We start from the raw sequence: 7,480 nt of genomic DNA, 5'->3' as shown, positions 1-7,480 counted from the left end.
CGGCGCGTCGACACCATGGCGAGCGCCCGGCCACCTCCTGTCGGCCCCTACAGTATAGCCCTTCGGCCCTCTCGCGCCTCAGTATAAAGCCCTGGATCGAGCCACACGATTGACGAAGACCACGACGAAAACCTTCCGGAGCCGCCGCCGTCGCGAAGCCAAGATCGGGGACAGGGATCTCTGTTCCGGCACCTTGCCGGAGCGGGGGAAGTGCCCCGGAAGGCTTCTCCCATCGACACCGCTGCCATCTCCACGCCATCTTCATCACAGCTGCTGCTCCCATGAGGAGGGAGTAGTTCTCCATCGAGGCTCGGGAGCATGCCGGTAGCTATGTGGTTCATCTCTCTCCTATGTAGTTCAATACAATAATCTCATGAGCTGCCTTACATGATTGAGATTCATATGATGATGCTTGTAATCTAGATGTCATTATGCTAGTCAAGTGAGTTTTACTTATGTGATCTCACGGAGACTCCTCGTCCCACGTGTGTAAAGGTGACGAGTGTGTGCACGTGTGGGTCTCTTAGGCTATATTTCACAGAATACTTACTCATTGAATGGCATAGTGAGGTGCTTATTTATATCTCTTTATGATTGCAGCATGTTTGTATCACAATTTATCTATGTGCTACTCTAGTGATGTGTTATTAAAGTAGTTTATTCCTCCTGCATGTGTGCAAAGGTGACGAGTGCGTGCACCGTGTTAGTACTTGGTTTATGCTATGATCATGATCTCTTGTAGATTATGGAGTTAACTATTGCTATGATAATATTGATGTGATCTATTCCTCCTACATATGCATGAAGGTGACAGTGTGCATGCTATGCTAGTACTTGGTTTAGTACGTTGATCTATCTTACACTAAAGGTTACTTAAACATGAGCATTATTGTGGAGCTTGTTAACTCCGGCATTGAGGGTTCGTGTAATCCTACGCAATGTGTTCATCATCCAACAAAAGTGTAGAGTATGCATTTATCTATTCTGTTATGTGATCAATGTTGAGAGTGTCCACTAGTGAAAGTCTATTCCCTAGGCCTTGTTCCTAAATGCTGCTGAGTTACTACTGCTTGTTCACCGTTTTCTTGCGTTACTATCTTGCTGCAATACCACCACCATCAACTGCACGCCAAGCACTTTTACGGCATCGTTGCTCTGCTCATACTTATTCATACCACACTGTATTTCACTATCTCTTCGCCGAACTAGTGCACCTATTAGGTGTGTTGGGGACACAAGAGACTTCTTGCTTTGTGGTTGCGGGGTTGCATGAGAGGGATATCTTTGACCTCTTCGCTCCCCGAGTTCGATAAACCTTGGGTATCCACTTAAGGGAAACTTGCTGTCGTTCTACAAACCTCTGCTCTTGGAGGCCCAACATTCGTCTACAAGAATAGAAGCTCCCGTAGACATCGAGTACTACCACCCAAGGTACCGGTTTGGTACCGATAAAGCGGTACTACCGCTCACATGAGCGGTGCTACCGCTTTGCACTAGCCTGACTAAAGGTACCGGGTGGGGAAGAATCCAAACAGATTCACCACTTTTCCCCCAACCACCTCTAGCCAAGGATGACTCGAAGCTCGAAGACTCCGAGGAGATCGGCCCCGATCTCCTTCTCCGACCATCCCCGGTCAAATCTCCTCCGTGGAGAAGCTTCCCCACCTCCTTCTCCATCATGTCCTCCAGTATGAACGCGAACCTCTCTCTCTAGGGTTTGTTCGATTCCCTAGATGCATAGGTTAGGATTTGATGGAGTTTTTGGTGGAGAAACATCTTAGAAGGCTTTTCCATGCTAGAGGGATACTAGCTAGCAACACTATGTGAAACTTTGTGCCTCAATGCCATGCATCTCGACCTAGATCTGTTGGAAGAGGTACTACCGGTCAAAGCGGTACTACCGGTCTGAGTTGCGGTACTACCGCTATGACTAGTTTCACTCCTGCTTCTTGTTAGTGTCCTTTTTGATCCTCAACTCCAAGGCTTGTGCACTTAACCCCTATTCCCTCCCCAACCTATGATGTTTCACAGGTCCATCCTATAGCGGCGCGAAGAGGGGAAAGAAACTCACATATCATCGTCCCCGTGACCAAGAGCAAGAAGAGCAAGATGAGATTGTCTCGCCAAGGACCAACAAGCGCCAAAGGGCAGCAGGAGCGGCAGCTAGCAAGAGGACCACCTCGGGTCCCCAAAAGCTCATGAGTGCTCTCAACAAGTTCGAGTTCTTGGCGATAAGGAGGATCAACCATTATTTGGTGCCAAGGAACCCGTGGCTTTGCCCAAACAACTTCTTCTACCATCCAAACCAAGAGAGGATCTACAATGATATCTATAGGGCCAAGGAGTTCAATTGTTGCCCCCAATTCTCTATCAACATGGCCAAGCTCAACTCCAAGCCCGAATACATTGGGGAGGCCCTTGAGATATGCGAAGAACAAGGACTTATCCCCTTGATGACCTTCACCCACAAGTACTCCAAGGAGATGATTTTTCAATTGTATGCCACTGCGGTGTTCCTCGAAGATGAGTCCGGTGCCAGTTCTATCAAGTGGATGAAAAAAGAGCACGTGATGGAGGCCACTTTGGGATGAGTTTGCAAGAGGCCTAGGCTATGAGATCCCCGGCAACGAATTCAACTACTTTCGAATCCATCTTGAACACAAGCCAATGGCCAAGGAGAAGATGGTCAACCTCTATATCCCCGGGAAGACGATGTGCGGAAGTGCCTATGACCTTCTCCCCACTTATGCCATCATGAATCGCATCTACCGCAACACCATCAACCCCAAGCACGCCAACCACGATGAAATGCATGGTTTTCTTGTGAATCTCCTTGTGCGCACTCAAGAGTTGAAGGGCAGCGGCAAGCTTTTGGATATCATGGACTACATTTGGCATGAGATGCAACATTGTGCCTTCCTCCGCAAGCTTCCCCAATATGCTCCATACATCATGAGGCTTATTTGGCTCAAGTGGGATGAAGCCGGTCGTGGAGACCTCCTAGAACAATGCTACCCCATCACCATCCACAAGGAGCAAAGCCCCGCCGTCAAGAAACATGATCTCCCAAGGAATGCCCCCAAGGACAAGGAAGAGGAGGAGGCCGATATTGATGACTCCGACTTTGTGCCCTCCTCCGTCATGACCAAAGGCCTTTTCGCCAAGCTCACCACTCGCCTCAAGAAGTCCTTCTTCTTCAAGGAGGATCTCCAAGACAAGATGTACCAAGCCCACCATGACAAGAAGAAAATTCATCCACGCCAAAAGGCGATGATGAGGTACATGGGCCTCCCCGTCTCCGAGGGCTCCGAGGACAACATCACCCCTCCTGGTGAGTGGAAGTCCAAGCATACTTGGACGAGCTCCGAAGGATCCATCCTCGAGCGCTCCTCTCCGCCACCTCATGGCAAGGGACAAGTTGAAGAAGAAGACGAAGAAGAGGAGGAAGAAGAGGACGAGGAAGGTGATGATGAGGAGGACGACGAGGAGGGCGACTAGGATGATGATGAGGATGATGATGATGAGTGATCTCCTTGGGGCGTTAGCATGCTTCTTCTCCCTTTTTGGTGTTCCGATGCCAAAAGGGGAGAAGTTGATCTATTAGGACGGGTATTTGCATGGGGATGCCAAGGGCTCGGTGTTTCTTTTTGGTTCTTTAGCCTTGGCATCATGTTTTTACCTCTAGTTATTTGAGACTCTATTCGTATGCTACTCTATTCGTGGATCTCCCCCCAGTTTGTATTAAGACCTATTTGTGGTAGCCTATATTGGTCTTCGTTGATTATCTTATTGTTGGCTACGTCAATTCTATGGAGGCATTTATTGTGAGTTTGGGTATTCTCAAGGCAAAGGTATGACAAATCCACCCAAAGCTCATTGCATGATCTTGTGCTGCCTCCATGGTGTGCATATGCTATATGAACATGTCAAGTATCCCTGTTGCATATGTGCATGGTTTGTAGAATCTAGGGGGAGTTGTTTCTCTAGGATGTGTGTATATGTATTCAAATGCATATTCTAATTATGCACACCATCTAGGGGGAGCTCCATCTAGCTTTTGCAAATCTAAGAACCTTATCATAATATCTTATGCCATTGCAAATTCTTGTGTTGTCATCAAACACCAAAAAGGGGGAGATTGAAAGAGCAAAGTCTATACTCTATGTTTTGTGTGTTTGATAACAACACTTGAATGAGTTTAACCGTGTGCGAAGATTGTCTTTGATAGATTTGTAAGTGCACGGTGCCCATGCTGAACACGTCATGATCGGAGGACTGAAACGTAGCTTATAGGTTTTCTGGTTTTGTGTGTGTATCGCGAGGTGACATGGCTGGAGAGGAAAAGAGGAGAAAGCAGTGTCGGCGTGACCGGTACTACCGGTACCAGTAGCGGTAGTACCGCTACCCCTACTGGTACCGCCCTGCAGTACCGCTCTGGAAGTTTGCACTGAAAAGTCCCACAGAGAGGGTTACGGTACCTCTACGGTACCATGGGCGGTAGTACCGCTTTGGTACCACTTAGGTACCGTAACTCAAGCCAGAAACTTACAGAGGCCGTTGCGGTACCAAAGCGGTACCGCAAGCGGTAGTACCGCTGTGAGTCCACGTGGCTAAGTCTGTGGGGGATTTCGAATCCAGAGCGGTACTACCGCTTGCCAAAGCGGTAGTACCGGTCGTGCGGAGGCATCACATAACGGTTGGATTTGAGGGGCCCTATAAAAAGGCCCCATCTTCCCCAGCTCGTTTTTGTCTCTTCTCTCTCTCTCTCCTCCATTGTTGCTGAGCTTAAACCTTGAGGATCTCCCCACCTACCCAACCAATCTTGCCCAAACTTCGAGGAGTGGTGGAGCAGGCCCCGATCTATAGTTCTACCAAGAGAGATTTCGCCAATACTTGTTAGTCCTTAATGGATCTTGGAGTTAGGGTTCCTATATATGGTGGGATCTTGGAGGATGTGCTCCTATGGAGGCTTGCTTGGAGTTGTGCTAGCCCCATAGGGTGTTGGGAACCTCCGGTGTTGTGGAGCTCTCCCCAACCTTGTGTAGGAACCACCGCCTCGACCGGTGCCTTAGTGGAGAAGGGGGAGCCCCTTTGTGGAGCTCTCTCGAGGAAGAAGGTGAGGCCTTCCTTCGTGGTGTGGCCACCTAGCCTCTTGTGTGAGGCTAGCACCTCCTCAACGCAGACGTACTCCCTTTTGTGGGAGGAACTGCGGGAAACAAACCTCGCCTCGTCTCCGCCCCCCCCCGGTTGTCCCGCTCCCTAACTTTGTTATCATGCTTGGTTCCTTTGCTTGTTGCACTAGGCTAGGATCATACTAGGAACACCTCTACCACTAGAAATTTCACCTTAACTTGCGCATCGCATAAAAACTGAAAAGACATAAAAATTGTGTAGCGTCCATTCACCCCCACTCTTGTTCGCTACGATCCGTTCACGTAGCATCGAGTGTGCATAGAAGATGGTTGCGGAAGATGATGAAGATCAACCTGCAATTCATAGGCATCATGATTCATAAGGATATATTACTGAATGATACATGCGTGAAGGCAATTCCCGACTATCTTTTTGCTCGTTATTGATTTAGTCGGTAAATTGTTATGTTGTATCTTGTGTTATTTTTATTTTTCGAATGCAGAAATCCCTCTAGCGAGATGAAGATCAAGTAGATCTTCCAACTCGGCTGCACAGGGAGCAGTAAGGAATCGAAGTGCGATGGCGGAGGCGACTTCGTCGACCAGTGCGCCGCCCTTCGGCCCTCTATCTCTGGCCGGGGATGCCGTCGGGTCCAGGTTCTCCTGCCTAGCGGAGGACGGGGATTCCAACGAGGAAGCACGGGAGACGGCGGAGGAAGCGGCGTGGTCTGCGCTAGGGTTTGAACCAGAGGTGCAGCAGATCGGGTGGTCGCCGGCGATTTCCCAGGAGGAGGTGGAGGCTGACTTCTGGGCCAAGATGGGCTATCCGACCAGTGAGTCCAGGGTTTGGCCAAGATCTGCGTCGCCGGAGGTAAGCTCTTCTGCATGCAGGTCGACGGTGCGGGCTAGGTCCGTGTCGCCATCGCCGGGAGTGAAGGCCAAGGGTCTGGCGTCGAGGGCGGCGTCATCTTCGTCGGTGGGCCCGCGGTTATCTCGCATGCCGCGGATGAAGCCTTGGCGAGGTACGCTCCCCCGTCGACGTGTCACGCCGGCGCCCGTCTTCGGGGATTTCTTCGCTGAAGCTTCATCGCGTCTGCCGGCGGAGAACGCGCTGTTGGGTTCTTCGTCGAGGGACGCTCCCTCTTTGAGGATTGGGTCAGCGTCGACAGCGCGCCGTGGGCCGGTGGAGGCGAGGTCGGAGACTGTTCCGTCGGTGCCGGTCGTGCTGTCCTCGGAGGTAGCGGCGCGGGCGCCGATCGCGGCGCGTTTTCAGCCAAGATTCAAATCGGCTTCAGCGGCAATCGAGGCCTCCCCTGGTGGGCCGCAGGCAAGGTGGGCCTGCTTTGGACGGGCTGTGATGGCGGTGCAGAGGAGGGCTTGTGTCATGTTGCGCGACCGACACATGCAATCACTATCGCCCGTGATCGAATCGTATCGATACTCTCACAACCGCGCCGCCGCCTTTCGTCCCCAAGCTCACGCCGTCGCCGTCGTCTCTCCTTCGTCGCCATCACTCCCCTCGTCGTCTCCGAGCCCTGGGCGGAGGCGTTCTTTCGCGCAGGTCGTCGCCGGGTTCTCCTCGGTCGCGGGGATGGCCGGGGCTGCGCGGCCTCCTGCGCCTCCCGGGGCGTCTGCGCCCGTGCCGGCGGCACCTAGGGCGGCTCCTGCGGGGGCATCGAATGCTGCCGCTCCGGGTCCATACTTGGGACCTCCCGGCTTCCAGGGGTGGCCGGCGGGGGTGGCCATGCCGCAACCTGCCCCTGCCCCGAGGCCGCCCGCTTGTTACCCGAGGCCATCTATGGGGTATCGCCCGCCAATTCGGCCGCCGGTACCTTAGATGCAGTACACGCCGCAGCAGCAGTATCAGTCGTTTCAAGGTCCTTTTCAGTTGCCTGTGCCTGGCCAACAGAGTATGGTGCAGCCTATTATGCAAAAACCTGCGCATCAGCAACCAACGCCGCAACCTGGGCAAGTGAAGAAGAGACGGAAGAAGAAGATTGCCGCATCTCAGGGGCAGTCGGCGCCTTCTGGGGGGCAGCAAGCGCCACCTTTGGGGCAGCCGGTGCCGCCTCTGGGCGAGATGGTTCCGGGCTCCATAGGGCAGCCATCTCTGGTGGCAAATACTGATTCCTGTGCAGCCTCCTGTCCCTGTTCCTGATCCTGCTGCACCAGTGGCGAAGCAGAAGAAGGCGGGAAGATGCTGGAAATGTGCTGTTAATACTCATGCAACTAAAGATTGTAAGGCTATTTATTATTGTCTGGTTTGTGATTCTGGGGCTCACCCGACCATTAGGTGTCCTATCCTGAAGTTGCCTAGACCTACGAGCTTTTTTGTTGGTTGTGGTAAT

This window comes from Lolium rigidum, chromosome 6 (genome assembly GCF_022539505.1).
Source record: "Lolium rigidum isolate FL_2022 chromosome 6, APGP_CSIRO_Lrig_0.1, whole genome shotgun sequence".
NCBI classification, from domain to species: Eukaryota; Viridiplantae; Streptophyta; class Magnoliopsida; order Poales; family Poaceae; genus Lolium; species Lolium rigidum.
The sequence above is the reverse complement of the archived record's forward strand: the minus strand, read 5'-3'. Positions refer to the sequence as shown.